The sequence below is a fragment of the Ursus maritimus genome, unplaced genomic scaffold (assembly GCF_017311325.1).
Source record: "Ursus maritimus isolate PB19 unplaced genomic scaffold, ASM1731132v1 scaffold_34, whole genome shotgun sequence".
In the NCBI taxonomy this organism is placed as follows: domain Eukaryota; kingdom Metazoa; phylum Chordata; class Mammalia; order Carnivora; family Ursidae; genus Ursus; species Ursus maritimus.
In genome coordinates, this window is record NW_024426008.1 from 15,696,166 (window position 1) to 15,711,875 (window position 15,710).

At 38.9% G+C, this 15,710-nt stretch overlaps 1 protein-coding gene across 1 annotated transcript in view; it reads right to left on the reverse strand.

Moving 5' to 3' along the window:
* The window catches only part of GDA (guanine deaminase), a 69,261-nt gene that overhangs the window by 38,291 nt on the left and 15,260 nt on the right, over positions 1-15,710 (reverse strand). The window lies entirely within an intron of this gene.

Consider the following 15,710-nt stretch of genomic DNA (forward strand, 5'->3'; position numbering starts at 1 on the left):
CAAAAAGACAGGGGTTTGCCTTTGCTTGGGCGAGGAAGCAAACTGCATGCAATTGCTTTTTCTGCCTTGCTACAGATACAAGTAAGACTTCAAAAATTCGAATTTGAAGATGTAGGGTATTAAACATGGCTAATTGATATCTAGGTCTGCTCACACCCCAAAATGAATAAAGGAAACAATCATTTATAGAAAGTGTATGTCACCGCAGATGAATAAAAGATTTTTGTTAGGCTGTTAAAGGAAACTCCCGTCCAGAGTACGGAGGTAGTCTGGGGCAAGTTATTAACACCGAATACATGGGGCAAGTTATTAACACTGAACATAATTGCACATAATAACTGCCCGACAATCGAATCTTAGCATGAATTCTGTTGATGCTCCGGTGCTGGACGTCTGCCATAGAGAGGTCTGCTATATTTTTCTAGTAGTGCAGATGAGACACTGACAGAGCGATCTCTCACGCAGGCTGAGGAGCCCATGCACAACATCTGGGAAACCTTGGATGGGCCTCTTATTCTCTCTCGGTCTGGTTTCCCCATCTGCACCCTGGAGATAAAATCAGTGCATACTTCACAGGGCTATTGTAAAGACTAACTAGGATAACTGTGGTGAAGGAGTTAGAATATATTAGAATATATAGAATATCCCTAGAATATATTAAATGCTAGACACATTGTATCTATTCCTGAATCTTTTTTAAATATAGTGTTATTGCCTTCTTTATAAAAATGGATTGCAAAGCAAGAAAAAACAAGGGACAGTGGAATATATATGCAGGAAATATCTTGCATTTCATTTATAAATGTAATATTGGGAGAAGAAATGTTTTACGGAACATGAAATACTGAAATAAGGCTGCTAAATAAAATGTATCTAATTATTTAGAAGCTAGACACTATACTGCAAAAAAATAGTTTGTGGAACTGAAAATAAAGTAAAATAAATGTTGATTTCTCTATTCATTGATGATACACTTCTTTTTTAAAAAAAATGGGATCTTTTAATCTCAGAAAGGAAAATGAAAATGTAATTTCTACAAATGAGAAAATGTAATTTGATGATCCTAAAAACAGATTTGAATCCATAAGTATCAAAGCAGATCCATAATTAATTTAAAAAACACAAAAACAATTTATCTCTATAATTCAGAGCTGATTTACCATTAAACACATAAATACATACATGTATACCTACATAAAAATATTTGTAAAGCATGATATTCACACATGTGAATATATATTTGAAATAAATCGTTTTTGAGGAAAATATAAATGATCAAAACTTATTCTGGTGAGACGGAAACTGAAGGAACTAGTAACTTAGAAGAAACTGAGGAAGTTTTTTTGTTGTTGTTTCTTTGTTGGTTTTTTGGGTTTTTTTTTAGAGAGTGAGTAGGAGCAGGCGTGGAGGGGCAGAGCGAGAGGGAGAGGATCTCAAACACACTCGTGCTGAGCATGGAGCCCAATGCGGGGCTCGATCTCACGACCCTGAGATCATGACCTGAGCCGAAATCAAGAGTCATTTGCTTAACTGACTGAGCCACCCAGGTGTCCCATGAAGAAGTTTTACTAACCCGTTAAGTAAGCTTGTGGTTCAGAACCTCGCTAATAGAACTATAATGCCTGTCGCAAATACAAGCTTCTCACTTCTGATAATTGGAGCTCTCCCCTGAGGACATGGTTTTCCCCGTGCTTCTCAAATGGCAGGAGATCACACATCAGAGTCGGGCAATGAGTTGGCACCTTCCGTGCCCACCACAATCCTTCCCAAACCATTTCTCCTGCAGCTCCTTGTAAACTAAATTCCTTTAAGACCCACCCCTTCCAGCTTTCAAGAGCACCTTTCTTTCATTGTCTACATTTGTGGATGCCTGCCTCACATTCTTTCTCTCCACTCCAAGCTCTGCCTTCATTCCTTTGAAAACCATCGTGGACTTTTGACACCATGACCACCTATTTCCATTAACTCATTTTTAGTGATTTGTTCATAAACAAATGAACAAATGAAGTTCACAAACTTCATATTACAGTCACACCTTGGACACGTTCATGACCCACAAGTGCTCCAGCTCCGAAACTCCTGAACCCCACATCAGATCACAGTGACCTCTCTTTCCAGTTTGCCATTTCAACTACTCCAACCAATTTTCTACCCTCCCTTTACCTTCTTCTCCTCTCTCCTGTTCCCCAGTCCATCAGGGGCCTTCTTCCACACTGTCCTTGTCCAGCTTAGATTCCACCACCTATTATTTCATCTTTCTTACGTCTTAGTCGACATATATCTGGTAGAGGTTCAGCCTTAACTGAACCAACTCTCCCCTTCTCTGGGCTACACCTGTGGAGCCAGGTAGGGTTGGAGCAAAGCACACAACATGGTAGATGGAATAGGCATAATCATCAAGGTCAAATGTGCTCCTACCAATGCCTGTGCCTGGCACCCTAAGACATCTCTCTAGCACTGAGGTCTTTACTTTCAGTAAAACTTACAGAAGACATAATTGTAGAGCCACCAACAGATCATTAAAAATGTTTTATCAGTGGTAGACTAACAGTATCAAATAACTCAGAAGGAATTCAAAGAATTGCGAGATATTGTTATAACAAAGCTCCTCCCAGTCATATCCTCTTGATTTACATGAAAATGTTGCTCGGCACTTACGTCTACAAAAATGAGAAATAAGAAAAAAAATTGATGCTGCTCCTATTTCATTCTACCAACAAGTAACACTCATCCATACGTATATTACCTAGTTGGAGAAAAAAACAGCTTTTTATTTTACATTTAATAAGTTACCTTATGGTCGCAGGAAATTTTAAATACATTTATGCACACAAATTTTATTGCAATGGTTGATTAATAAAAGACTTTCAAATATAAAACTATATTGCATTAGCATAGACTCTGGAAGGAAAGTAGAATAGAATTTAGTAGCTCAAGAAGGAAAAGAGACTAGATAGCACTTCAGATCATTAAAGAAGCTAGTTCATGATTTTTAAAAAATCTATTAAGGTAGATACTAAATCACGATATTTTTATTCTATCAGACACATTTTAAAAAGCAACGTCAGAGCTCAATTTTAACAGGTAGATACTTACAATTTGCCAAAAATTATGGGCTTTAAATGTATTTAAGTTCAATAAAAACTATACATATCAACTTTTAAAAGTGCAAAAGCACATAAAGTTTTTCAAAATTCCTTTAAGGGGCATATTAGTTTAAAAAAAAAATGTGAAGAGCATTTCTTAGTCAACTCACCTTCCAGCTCTCCATCATGAAGATTTGAAATCTATTCTCTCTTCAAATTTCTCACCACACTTACCCTCAAAAGCATACATCACACATGTACAATAGTGAAAAATTGCAAACAATTTCAAAGTCAGTCAATAAGAGATTGGTTAAATACGACTAAACACTGCAGCAATTAAAAGTGACAGTGAAGGGGCATCTGGGTGGCTCATTTGCTTGGGCGTCCGCCTCTTGGTTTCAGCTCAGGTCATGATCTCATGGGTCATGGGATTGAGCCCCGCATTGGGCTCCGAGCTCAGCAGGGAGTCTGTTTGAAAGATTCTCTCCTTCTCTCTCTCAAATAAATAAATAAATCTTTTTTTAAAAGTGATAATGAAGCCTTGTATCTACCAAATGGAACATTACCCCTGATACGATCTTAGGGTGTTTTTAAAAATGCAGGTTACTAAATAACATGTATGGTATAATCACATTTTTTAAAAAATATTTTTTCTTTCTTTACTAGTCTCTTCCCATCTCCCTTCTCTTCTAATCACGTTTTTTAATAAGAATGTGGTGTGTGTGTGTTGGCATGTCTAAACGTTGATAGTAGTGATCATTTCCTTAAAGTACACTCTTTGGGATTCAAAATTGTTAATAAATGTTTTCTAGTAGCAAAAACATCAAAGTTAATTCCATTTTAATTGTATATGAAAATGTAAAGTAAAAAAAATAGAATACATAAATATAATCTCTACTCATGGAGCCTATGGTTGGGCAATTAAGATACACAGAGACAGAGGATAAACGAGACAAAGGAAGGGATAATGACAGAGCACAGTGAGCCCCAGGGTTCAGATGGAGAGACAGTGGGTGTGTTCAGTGAAGGTTTCAAAGGCAGAACTCTGACAAAAGTATCTGGGGTTGGGGAGAAAAGGATGGGAGGGATAAGTAATGATAGGAACAGAAGCACAGAGGCAAAAAAAACCCTGCAAGATGTATTATAGACAGGAATCTTCTTTAAATGCCATTGTAACGCTGGGCTGGAGAGAACTTGAATCCACAAATCGAGTACTTAATAGATTGTTTTCTTGCTCTTACTCATGTATTCACTCAACAATTACTGCCTACATGTTCCCTGCATGAAAAACAGTATTTCAGGAAGTGGGAACAATAAATCAATAGGTGAATATGAGATATATTGCATATTATTAGTGAGTGCTGTGATGAAAAATAAAGCAAGGTAAATGGATGAGATAAAATGTGGTGTGTGATGGGTCTCTCTGAGAACTGATATTTGAGCACAGACTTGCATAAAGGCAAGGAATAAAACACTTGCATATTCTGGAAGGAGCATTCCAGGCAGAGGGAACAAATCAGTACAAAGGCTCTGACATGTATATTTAAATTTAATTTAAATTAATGCTTGGCAAGTTTTGAAACACCAGGGGTACCCGTGGGGATATGATACAAGGACTAGAAGAATAGAGATGGTCCCCAGAGGCTTTATAGATCATGGTACAGCCTTGAAATTTATTTTTTAAGAAATCTCTAAAATTATTTTGGAAATTATTTTGCAAAATTACAAAATATCACTGATGTGGGGCAATGGCTCTTCGATCCTGAGTTTCCCTGGGCTTATGGGGCCATTCATTCATATCTTTCAATCTTTTGCCATTTAATGAGTACCTGTTAAAACCCACAACCTTTCTTCACAAGCCACAGTTTAGGTGGGTTGTCTGGCACATAGAGAAATCATTAAAAACCAAGTTTCATAAAATCATAAAATCAGAGATGGTGCCAGCGGACCAGACCCTTCTCATCTGACCCCCTTGTTTTCCAGATGAGGAAATGGAGTCCCTTCTGTTAAGGAAACCACTCCAAGTGCTCTCTCACTTGCAACTGTGACTACTTAGGATGAGCAACACGGAGAATGTCAGCAATACTCAGCCAAAAGCAGAGGAGTAATGACTGTCAGCTAATGAAAAAACTCTCTGCAAGATAGAGGCTTCAAACACCAGATGGCAAATTTGGGCAAGATGTTTGTTGCTATGAACAGAGTAAACTGCTCTTCGGGCCACTGCGAAATAGCTGGGCCACCCAACAAAATAAATTAGCCAAGCTCTGCTACAGATGCCTAAGGGGACTCGTGTAAGTTAAAATTGTGTAATTTGAAAACCACCCCAGTGGCTTATAACTAACATGTCCAAAAAGCTTGATCCTAATTTATGATTGGTTTTTCAATGGCAATAACTTTTAACAATTATTCCTTTAACTTTAGAGTTTGATAAAATACTCTTGGAAAAGAATAGATTCTGGCTGTCTTATAAAACCTTATTTTGCTATCAAAAACATGATTTTTGATAGATAAAAATGTAACTTTAGTAATTCTTCTGATCTAATGATAGTGTTATGATTCACAGGTGTTTAGTAACTTTTTATTAGAAAAATACAACATGTTCTAAAATGATGGGACATCTGATAATAATAATAATATTATTATTAAATGTGCTTACTGCACAAGACACTGTCCTACACACTTTACATGTGTTAACTCATTTTAACCTCACAAGAATCCTATGAGGTAGGTACTACTACTAACTTCATTTTACAGATGAGAAAACAGGCACAGATATGTTAAGCATTCTACCCAAGATTACACAGCTGGTAGGTATCTAAAATTTGAACTATAGTCGTTCTCCATGCTGAGGGCTAGTAAACACTATACTCTACATTTTTTAAAATTGTCTTTCATACAAAATTTTTAAAAAGAGCCCTCCCCTACAATTTCTCTTTTCTTTATAAAATATTTCTTGGTGCCTATCCTTTCCTTCCCCTTCCCTTAGTACATCCCAGGCTGGTGGGCCTGGTGGGGCCAGGAACACAAAAGCAGTCGGGGCTAAAGGGGTCATCAAGGCTGAAAAGCCAACAGGGCCACAGGGACTGGGGGTGAAGAAGTATAGAGTCAAGGAGGCAGGTTAAGTGGGCAGGGATGGCTGAGGAGTCAGCCACCAGGGTCAAGAGACTGATTACACACAAGGTATCCAGCAAGTACGTAAATATACTGTGGTTAATGACAGTTTTCTCAGAGGTGAGTTACAAATATGGAAAGGGAGGGCTAGCATATGGTGGTACCGGATTTGAATTAGAGGTGCTGGTAAAAACTCATGGTTTTCAATTTAGATAGATCAACAATGAATGAATGAATATATACATACATACATACATACATACATACATGCATACACAAATCCTTCCTAAATCTATCTGCTAAGAGGACATAGACACCATGATTCCCTGTAACAATTAGCACCCGTAATGCTCAGATCTTGGCTTCTATATACCATTCTCCACTACAAAGAACCAGATTGACTCCAGGGCTGGAGAAAAGCACAAGATAAATTGGTAATGTAATTTTGTACCAAAAAGTAAGCACTAAAAAAGTAGCTGAAGAGTGGTAAAAAGCACGCAGGAGCCATCTGAAGAAGCTCCAGTTAGCAAAATATGGGCCAATTTGAGCATCAAATAATATTATTATTATTTATACTTATTTATTTATAATTTATTATTGTTATTATGAATTAAATCTCAGTGAATAAAATATGTATTCCCGAATTCACACAAATGAATGAATGAATGAGGGAGTTTTTCCTTATAGTAGAACACTAACTAACACATGTAGAAAGAATGACAGAATTAGAAAATTACCATTTGGCAACTATCATTGTAATAAATGATTCATGCAAAAATCATCAATGAATGTTAAAACTAGTGGGTGAAAATTTTGTTAAAGAACAGGATATTTATATAAATTCAAAATATCTCCCCACAAAATTTATTTTACATAGAAAAATAGTAACTTTTGGTGGAAAAATCCGGTAATTACTACCTTAACCAAGTGAACAAAGTTAACATCAAGAATGATGGGATAATTCAACATCACGCGTCTCCTGCTATGATGCACCAAGAAGAATACGGCATCGCTTCTGTGGTATTCCTGCCAAAAAATGCATAATCTGAGTCTAATCTGAGGAAACACTAGCTGAACCCAAACTGGAAGACATCCTAGAACAAAACAAAAGAAACAAACAAACTTCCCTGTATTCTTGGAACTTACCCAGGACAGGAAAGACTCGAAGACCTCTTCCAGGTGAAAGGCAACTAAAAAATCATGATAAGTACATACGACCTGTGAATCTAGTGGGCATCCTGACCCAGAAGGAGGAAAAAGCCATCAGGGACACTGGTGGGTCAGTGGGCAGGGTTTGAATGGATCTGCAGACAACGTGACAGATTTAGATCTACATTGATTTCCTGATCTAGATGATTGTACATGATTCTGTAAGACAGCATCCTTGGTTTGTTTCGTTTTGTTTTGTTTGGAAATACACACTGAAGTATTTAGACTAGAACAGGATGTCTGTAACTTACTCTCAATTAGCTCAGAAAAAAAAGTGCATGTGTGTGTGCATGCGTGTGTGTGTGTGTGTGTTTGCATATGTATACATACATGTATCTAGACAGAGTAGGGAAGAACCATGAAGCAAATGTGATAAAATGTTAACAGTAGGGAACCTGGGCGAAGGCTATATGAGAGTTACTCATAGTATTCTTGTAGCTTTTTAAAAGAACTTTGCAGTGATTTAAAAACAAAAAAAAAATCTAACTACAAAGCAAACAGTATACTGTTTAGAAATACAAATATTCAAATGAAAGCATAATGACAAGTGAGGACATGGTAAACATAAACTTTAGGATAATGGCTCCCCCAGAGGCGGAAGGGAAGGGAATGGGCTGGAAAGGGTATCTGGGAGGCGTCGAAGAAAACGGATGGTTCATCGTGTCTTCCTTCATACCTCACACACAGACATTATAACTGTTTTTTTTTATGTGAGCAAATATACAAGCAAAAACTAATTCTCTGCTCATAATAAATGTTATTTTTTTAACCTCAAAATCGTATCATATAAAATGCTCACAATGATAATCTGTGGAACACTCAAACCACCAACAAGAGACACCGCAAGCAGGGTAGAGGCGGTAGGAAAACAGAATGACACAGATCTAATATTTACAGTACCCTAAACCAGCAATCTAAAGCGAGGTCATACTGGGGCGCCTGGGTGGCTCAGTCAGTTAAGTGTTTGACTCTTGGTTTTGGCTGAGGTCATGACCTCAGGGTCCAGGCTTTGAGCCCTACGTTCAGCTCTGTGCTCAGCGGGATGTCTGCTTGAGGACTCTCTCTCTCCCTCTCCCTCCCCCATTCATTCTCTCTCTCTCTCTTTCTCTCTCTAAAATAAATAAATAAATCTTTAAAAAAAATTTTTTTTTAAATAAAGTGATATCATATATGTCTCTTTTTTCAAGCAGTCAGTAATGTGCTGGACCTCTACATGCACCTGATAATTTGTGAATGGCTTTGGGATACAAATTGTTACACCCTAATTTATTTGTTTCCTAAATTCAAAATCCTTTGAGGCCTTAACCAATTTCTGGAATAGGGGTACAATTATCACCAAACATTGAGTCAAATTCACCCCAAATCTCAAAACCAAGGTTAAACAACACACTTGAATCATTAAATCATTAAACAACCCAAGAATTTCAGTTGTTGTCTCACAAAAGATATCTTCAGAAACCAAATTCAGCAAGTGGACATCTGAGCATGAATTTAGGAAAAGCACTCATTTTCTCTTTTGAAAACTGAAAGGTGATAGCAATAGTCTACAAAGTTGAACTCAACAGATTATAGCAGATACATGAATACTGATAAGAAAATGCAGGCATGCACAAAAGTTACTGGCCACACAAGCTTACTCCTTTGTTTTTTTAAAACATGATATCTGCCTTAGGGACCTGTTATAGGTTGAGTTGAGTCTCCCTAAAGTTCATCTATTGAAGTCCTAAACCCCAGAATGTGACTGTATTTGGAAATAAGGTCTTCACAGAAGTAATCAAGTTAAAATGAGGTCATGAGGATGGGCCTGAATCCAATAGGACTTGTGTCCTTACAAAAAAAGAAAATGTGGGAAGTTGATATGAAAAAACACAGGGAGAAGATGCCATCAACAAGCCATGGAGAGAGGCCTGGAACAGATGCTTCCCTCACAACTCTTAGAACCAACTCTGCTGATACTTTGATCTCAGACTTTCAGCTTCCAGACTGAGAGACAATAAATTTCTGTTGTTTAAACCAACTGTTTATAGTACTTTGTTCCAATACTCCTAATAAAGTGATACTAGACTCTATAGGAGGAAGGATTAGAAGACGAGTCTAATAAAGCAGCAAAGGAAAACCCCGGCAGAAACTCTCTTTCTTTGTTATCTGTAGACACCTCATCTGAGAAGTTTGACGGGGTTAAAAAAATATTGGGGCACCTGGGAGGCTCAGTCAGTCAAGTATCCAACTTTTGATTTCAGTTCAGGTCATGATCTCAGGGTCGTGAGATTGAGGCTCCATGCCCAGCGGGGACTCTGCTTGAGATTCTCTCTCTTCCTCTCCCACTGCCCTTCCCCCCCAAATAAATAACTCTTAAAAAAAAACAAAACAATAACACTAAACTTACCTAAGAATCAAGATTTTGCTATTTAGTTATGTGAAAACAGGCAAATCTCATACCCTTTCTGACTTACTGTTCTAAAAAACGTGGTAATAATGTGTGCCACATTTTTCAACCCTATAAAGACAAAATATTTTCAAATGGAGATACACAGAACACTCCACAAAGTGTTAAAGCTCTCTGTAAACATAAGTATTATCAGTAGTGTTAATTTTGGATACGGTAACCAGAGTAATATTTCAGGAGACAACTGCTGACACAGCGTAAGTTGATTTCAGAAAGGCACCAGTTAGCTTTGTTGGACAAACTTGAAAAAGGTACTAGGTGGGGCACCTGGGTAGCTCAGCCATTAGGTGTCTGCCTTCGGCTCAGGTCATGATCCCAGGGTCCTGGGATCGAGCCCTGCATCGGGCTCCCTGCTTGGCGGGGAAGCCTGCTTCTCCCTCTCACACTCTCCGTGCTTGTGTTCCCTCTCTTGCTGTCTCTCTCTATCAAAAAAATAAATAAAATCTTAAGAAAGAAAGAAAGAAAGAAAGAAAGAAAGAAAGAAAGAAAGAAAGAAAGAAAGGCAACTGGGTGACAACAGAGTTGGAGAATTCATATCTGGTTATATATTCCTATTCAAAGCGTTGATTAATACGATGACGGATGCATGTCTGGAGATCTCAAGTGAGCTCTGCCCCAGCTGTGTTCTTACTCACAGCTTAGATGTGAAAAGGCTAATAATTTGGAAGGGACAATTAATTCCCTAGATAGCAAAATCAAGTTTTACAAAGACATCCACAGGCTAAGACTAATAGGAGAAAGCTTAACCAGAATGTAAGTAGAATCTGACATTTATATATATATATATTTTTTTTAAAGATTATTTATTTATTTATTTGACAGAGAGAGACACAGCCAGCGAGAGAGGGAACACAAGCAAGGGGAGTGGGAGAGGAAGAAGCAGGCTCCCAGCGGAGGAGCCTGATGTGGGGTTCGATCCCAGAACGCCAGGATCACGCCCTGAGTCGAAGGCAGATGCTTAATGACTGAGCCACCCAGGCGCCCCTGACATTTATATTTAAGAAAAATGAAATGCACAAGGTAAAGATGTTTGAGACTTGATAACCACAAGGACCATGAGCTCAAAATAAGCAGTGTGGAATAACTGCCCATAAAAACAGACTCTAACTAAGGTTAAATGCATAGAAATACAGACAACCCTTGCTTTGCATGGTTCTGATACACATCAATTTCAGATACATGGTTTAGTTAAACACCAGCTCCCCAACAGCATGGTTCAAATAGCAGTTACCATGGTCTATCATCTGTTACTCAGTTCACACACAGACAGCAAAGCATGTAATTGTGTTGCCTCCTTGCCTCCCAGCAATAAACCCATGTGGCATTTTACAAAAATAGATCATTGAAAGAGTGAATTGCTTAGCACAGATGAAAGTACAGCAGAGAAGTGAAAAGCAATAGCGCAAGAAGTGAAGTTTGGATCTAACATAAACGGAGTTAGAGGAGAAACAGCCAACCATGGGAATGTTGACATTGCTACCATTTGAAAAATTCTAGATCTATAGCCAAAGAAACTTAGCAGAGGTGGACTTATCAACATAAAGGAGAACAGTGATTGAAGGTGTCTGAGAAGAAGTGATACCAGCAAAAGCTTCCCAGTAAAGAAACCCTCAGAGAAGTATTTCAGAGAAATTTCATGACACTGAGAGTTCAAGAGATAAAATCTTGGAAGCTGATCCAGAAGCTGGATGACAATTTGCCAAGGCAAACAAAAGATGCTCACTCTGTATAATAAACTATAAAATGAGAAGAAAAAGGTAAGCACTGTCCAAACTACTCTTTTCAAGTGCTTTTTAATAAAGAAATAAAACACTGTAATTTCCTATTTCTAATGTTTTACATTAAAGTATACTAAATGAATAATAGTTTTACTGTTTTTTCTTTCATTTCCCCATGCATTCAGATTGGAAAGAAAAATTTTCATGTTTTAACAAAAGTTTTTAAAGATCTCAATAATCATCATTGTCTCATTGATTCTTTTTTTTAAGTAGGCTCCACGCTGGGCCCAACATGGGGCTTGAACTCACAACCCCGAGATCAAGAACTGAGCCAAGATCAAGAGTCAGACGCTTAACTGACTAAGCCACCCAAGTGCCCCTTCTCACTGATTCTTCAGATTACTTTGCATGATTTCAGTTTTCACAGTCTTTTTTTTTTTCAGTCCTGCCCTATCGTGCCAAGTGAGGACTGCTTTTTTCGTCCGTGTCCTTTTAAACTTAGCCTGGGGTACAGAATGTGGAGGGATGAACTGAGTTGGGATGTTTTCCAGAAGGTGACTAGAATGTGGAAAAACCCTGAAATCAAAACATGGGAGGAAATTCTAAGTGGAAATGATGGTACTTTCGCTGAAGAAGACAGAAGTCAAGATCACCATGGTTGCAAATAATGGACACACCATCAAATACACGTGCCCCTCCAGAGCAGCCAAAGCAGCTTCGATAATGGAATATTCCGCAACAGAGTTTTCAATTTCATGAATAGAAGAAACTTCTAACAATTAAAAGTGGGATAAATGGAATTCACTGACTCACAACATAGGGAACTTCTCCGAGCTGCAAGTGCCAAGCAGAGGCTGACTGACCATCTGTTCGGTTTGTTGTAGCAGAGATGACTTTCTACACAGGGTGAGAGGGGAGGCTCCCTCCACAACTCAGATGCCAGACATCCATGTGGTGGCTCAAAAATACGTCCACAGATTCTCCAGCGCCCCTCTCCTCAAAAGGTGGCGTCTAGTTCCCTTCCCCAACCTTACAGTGGGCCAAACTTAGAGATGTGCTAGGAATGAAGCACGCGTGACGCTATGTGCCTTCTAGTGTTCACCGGGCTCTCTCACTCTTGGATTGTTATTCTAGGGGAAGCCTCCAGTCATGCCATGAGGTTACCAGAGCAGCCCTAGGAGAAGCTCTCGTGGGGAAATACCACAGATTGCTGCCAACCACTGAAAACACCAGCTCATAGAATGTAAATAAACTTGAACATTGGAAGTGGATTCTTCAGCCTCGGTCACGCCTTCAGTCCTGGCCAACATCTTGACTGAGGCCTCATGAGAGATCCTGAGCCTGAGTCTCTCAGTTAAACTGCTCCTGAATCCCTGACCCAAAGGAACTGTAAGGATAATACAGTTGTTTCAAGCCCCTCCGTTTTGAGACAATTTGTGATACAGCGATAGTTAACCAATACAATCCATTTTGATCTGAACACTAAGGTTACGTTGCAGTCTTGAGAAGCCTGCTCACACAACCTTTTTCTTTTTTTCCCCCCACTTCTCTTTTAATAGATCCAAACCACAATTGCCAAAAATTAGTTCCTATCACTGAAAGATAAATGATTATACAATGGTAATCTGTTGTAAAAGTAGAAAGTAGACAAGGAATCTAAAATTAATTCCTCCCACTCTGCCTGATTATTACCCCACATTCAAATCTGCTGAGAAAGATTAATGCAGACCTCACAAAGAGAACTTTAAGTTCTCTTTAGCAGGAATGAAGCCCTTCAACAAGTTCATCTCGCAGTTGCAAATGGTCAGTTACACAAGTGCTGAGCATTTCTACTCTTCATACATAAAGGAACCATCTCTTTCAATACGGCGCCTTCTGCTCACCCAAACTTGAAGGTCCAACCCAGACTCCTATGAACTCTAGATTCATATATTTGACATCTTCCCTGATATCTCATTAGTATTTCTCACAAGGCACTTCAAAGACAACATGTCCAAAATGGAATCCATGATCTTATTCCCAAACCTAGTCCCTGTCCAGGGTTCCTGTTGTAGAGAATGAGACCTTATCAATTCAGGATATAACACAGAAACTTTTGTCATATCTCTTTCTTACCCTCTGCTTAAAACCTCAATGGCTTCCCACTGCATTTAAGATGAAGAAAAGTTTTAAAATGATATACAGGGCCCTGGGTGGTTGCCTAATCCAATTTCAGCCTAATCCAGTGCCTTGTCCACACCTCCCTTGCTCCCTCTGCTCCACCACACTGATCCCATTCAGGCCCTGTAAGCACCCTACTCTCCCCACCATTGGGCCTTTACGTAAACCTTCCCTCTGCATAAATACCTTTACTTTCCTTTTGCTCAATTAATCCTATAACATCTTTCTTATTTCAGTTTAGCTGTCTTTCCTTAGGACACCTTTCCTGACTACCTCAAATTCCTCATCCCTGCCCCCAATTAATGATTCTCAAAGAACCAGGCACCTCTTCTTTATGGAAATAAAACATTGCAGCTAAATGGACAAAATCTAGAACCAGCCTGCCTTGCTTAAGTCCTTTCCTGTTGTGTGAATTTTCAGCAAGTTACTTAAACTCTCTGTGCCTGTTCTCTCATCTATAAAGTGGGGATAATAGTTATGAACACTTTATGACAACTAAATAAGACAATGGACGTAAAGTGTTTAGCATGGTGGCCAACACATCACAGACATCATGGAAGTCTGAGCTACTGTTTTTTTCTTTTTTAAGATTTTATTTATTTATTTATGTGACAGAGAGACAGCCAGCAAGAGAGGGAACACAGCAGGGGAGTGGGAGAGGAAGAAGCAGGCTCCCAGCAGAGGAGCCCAATGTGGGACTCGATCCCGGAACGCCGGGATCACGCCCTGAGCCAAAGGCAGAAGCTTAACAACTACGCTACCCAGGCGCCCCTGAGCTACTGTTTGATTACAGTTGCAATTTCATAATCTCGTGTGTATTCATAATTAATGTTTTATTTATATCTGTCTTTATCACTAAATGGCAAATTCCACAAGGGTGGAGATGTAAGTTTTTACTCATTATCATACTTCAATTCCCTGCCACAGTCTTAGCACATGAGTGCTGTTTGATAACCCTGGATGAATAAATACATCAATGTAATGTAGTGCCTAGACTCTGAAGAACCTTGAGATGTCACATTAAGGAGTTTAGACTTTATGCTGTAGAAGTTTTTTTTAACAAGAGTCACATGTGAAAATTGATGGAACAATGATTGTAAGGTAAGTTGGGAGAAGAGTTCAGTAACAGGAGGAAGCCTTAGGCAACCATCTGAATGGTTCATTTGGGTGAAGGCAATGGCCAGTGTAGACATTAGCAGGACGTGGGCAGATCGTTAAGGAAGGACCCACCAACATGACTGTACACTGGATGTGGGGGGAATGGTTGAGGAGATCTATATATATAAATACTAAGTCTCTGAACAAGAGAACAAGGACAGAAGAATTGAACTATAGAAGGCAGGAGATGTTGGTTGTGGGTTGGGAGAAGAGATGGGGTGGAGGAGCAGGACTTGCAGAGACAGATGTCCAACAACAGGGGTGGCCATAGGACTGAAGCTCTGGGAATGGCCAGGTCTGGAGACAGAGACTGGAGTCATCTGTACAGAGATGAATGTGAACTCTGTGCAAGATCAGCTGTTTGACATTAGCAGCTCATTACTTAATCGCACTAGACCCTTGTTTCCTTCTTCGTAAAATAAGAATAAAACTACTACCTTCCTCATAAAGTGGGTGTGAGCATTAGATAACACCAGGAAAATGCTCCAAAGAGTGCCTGATATAAAGTAAGCATTCAATAACATCAGTGCTACCCGTTTGCATAAATACGGTGGGTGAGATACTCTAAAGGGCCCTCCAGCTACAAAATAATTATATGTTGCATAAGACTTTTTAAGTAGTGTTTTTAGGTAGCACTTGCAGGACACAGGGGAAGCATTAAGGTCTTTTTTCTAGTCTCAAAGAGGAGCAGTGAGCAGTAAGCTCAGACAAAATGCACGGTAGCCCGAGAGGTCCCTAGTTCCCAAAAGAAGAAAATAAAAATTCTTTCTAGAGGACCACATTCCTATACCCACTTCACAGATAAGACACACGAAGAATACT